A 2,725-nucleotide genomic window follows, 5' to 3' on the forward strand; every position below is an offset into this window, starting at 1 on the left:
TCTGAGACTCAAAGGACACAGGCTCTTATAACTCAAAAAAAGTATTTCCTCTAAAGACAATTGTCTCTGTCTCAAATTCAGAAATTCTACTGGGAAATTCAGGAACTCAGCTTTTGTCACTTATTTGCTTTTCTATTTCTGTCCTTACAGCCTGCCCTAGGGGCAGTTAATTCTGTGATGCTCCAGCTGGGGGTAGTAGGAGAGGACCTTGGGGAACCATGAAGTGGCAAATCAGTTAACCACAGTTTTTTTTTTTTTAATTTTTCAATTTATTTATTTTCAGAAAAACAGTATTCATTATTTTTTCACCACACCCAGTGCTCCATGCAATCCGTGCCCTCTATAATACCCATCACCTGGTACCCCAACCTCTCACCCCCCGCCACTTCAAACCGCTCAGTTTGTTTTTCAGAGTCCATACTCTCTCATAGTTCACTTACCTTTCCAATTTACCCCAACTCCCTTCTCCTATCTAACTCCCCATGCCTTCCATACTATTTGTTATGCTCCACAAATAAGTGAAATCATATGATCATTGACTCTCTGCTTGACTCATTTCATTTAGCATAATCTCTTCCAGTCCCGTCCATGTTGCTACAAAAGTTGGGTATTCATCCCTTCTGATGGAGGCATAATACTCCATAGTGTATATGGACCCCATCTTCCTTATCCATTCGTCCATTGAAGGGTATCTTGGTTCTTTCCATAGTTTGGTGACCGTGGCCATTGCTGCTATAAACATTGGGGTAGAGATGGCCCTTCTTTTCACGACATCTGTATCCTTGGGGTAAATATGCAGGAGTGCAATTGCAGGGTCATAGGGAAGCTCTATTTTTAATTTCTTGAGGAATCTCCACACTGTTCTCCAAAGAGGCTGCACCAACCTGCATTCCCACCAGCAGTGTAAGAGGGTTCCCCTTTCTCCACATTCCCTCCAACACATGTTGTTTCCTGTCTTGTTAATTTTGGCCATCCTAACTGGTGTAAGGTGATAACCACAGTTTAATGTAAGACTGGATATGGCTGAAACTAAAACTAACCTTTGGTAAAGTTTTTCTTTGGCATCACCATCATTCCTTGGCTTAGTACCCTTCTTTCTTCTTTGTGCCCAGGCCTCCATGTCCTTCTTCATTAAGCTGATCTAAGTAGTCGCTAAGGGACATTTTATGGCATTCTTGAAAGCAAAATATGCTCATTTTTTCTTTAATAGGGGCATTGACTTCCAGTTCTGTTGAACTGGGCTTAGAGCTAAACTTCCAGTTTGATTTTTAATGTGGGTTACCCCTTTGGGGGGTGCAAGAGGATTGATTAGCCAGACCCTGCTGTGCTCTAGGAATGAGCAATTCCTTTATTAGATTCAGAGAACTTTCTCTCTTTTCCTCTCCATTTATTCTATTTTTAAAACTAAGACAACTATCATATGATCTCCCTGATATGAGGAAGTGGTGATGCAACATGGGCTTAAATGGGTAGGAGAAGAATCAAAGAAACAAGATGGGATTGAGAGGGAGACAAACCATAAGTAACTCTTAATCTCACAAAACAAACTGAGGGTTGCTGGGGGGAGGGGGTTGGGGAGAAGGGGGTGGGATTATGGACATTGGGGAGGGTATGTGCTTTGGTGAGTGCTGTGAAGTTGTGAAGTGTGTAAACCTGGTGATTCACAGACCTGTACCCCTGGGGATAAAAATATATGTTTATAAAAAATAAAAATTTAATAAAAGAAAAAAACAAGAAATGCCCTAAAAAAAAAAAGAATTTATAAAACACATTCATTACTTCACACAGTTACCATTGTGAGTGTGTGTGGGAGACGGGGAAGAACTCTTAAGATCTATTCTTAGAAAATTGAAAATTTCAAGTATACAGGACAGTATTATTAACTATAGTCACTATGTTGTGTGTTACATCTCCAGAACTTTTTATCACTTTCCCCACCTCTTTAAATTAAAATTTTTTGAGATCTATTGACATATAATGACATTTGAGAGTGTATAAGTTTAAGGTGTACAATGCATTGATTTGCTACATTGCATATTGCAAAATGATTACCACTGTGGCATTAGCTAATACCTCCACTATGTCACATCATTACTATTTTTTTTTTTTGACAGAGAGAGAGATCACAAGTAGGCAGAGAGGCAGGTAGAGAGGAGGAAGCAGGCTCCCTGCTGAGAAGAGAGCCCAAATTCGGGGCTCGATCCCAGGACCCTGAAGTCATGACCTGAGCCAAAGGCAGAGACTTAACCCACTGAGCCACCCAGGTGCCCCTACCATTTCTTTCTTTCTTTCTTTCTTTGTAAAAACATGTAAGATCCATTCTCTTAGTAACTTTCAAGTATGTAATACAGTATTGTTACCAATAATCACATGCCATACACTAGATCCCTAGAACTTATTAATCTTATAACTGTGTTTGGACCTCTGATAACCACTATTCTACTCTCTGTTCTTATGAGGTCAGCTTTTTTACACTCCACATATAAGTGATACAATATTTGTCTTTGACTTATTTTACTTAGTGTTATGCCCCCATATCTATTCAACAGATTATGAATGGCAGGATTTTTTTTCTTTCTTATGGCCAAATAATATTCCATTGTATGTATACACCACATTTTCTTGATCCATTCATCTGTCCGTGGACACTTGGGTTTTTTCTCCCTATGTCTTGGGTATTGTGAATAATGCTGCAATGAACATGGGAGTGCAGATATCTCTTCAG

The sequence above is a fragment of the Mustela nigripes genome, chromosome X (genome assembly GCF_022355385.1).
Source record: "Mustela nigripes isolate SB6536 chromosome X, MUSNIG.SB6536, whole genome shotgun sequence".
Taxonomy (NCBI): domain Eukaryota; kingdom Metazoa; phylum Chordata; class Mammalia; order Carnivora; family Mustelidae; genus Mustela; species Mustela nigripes.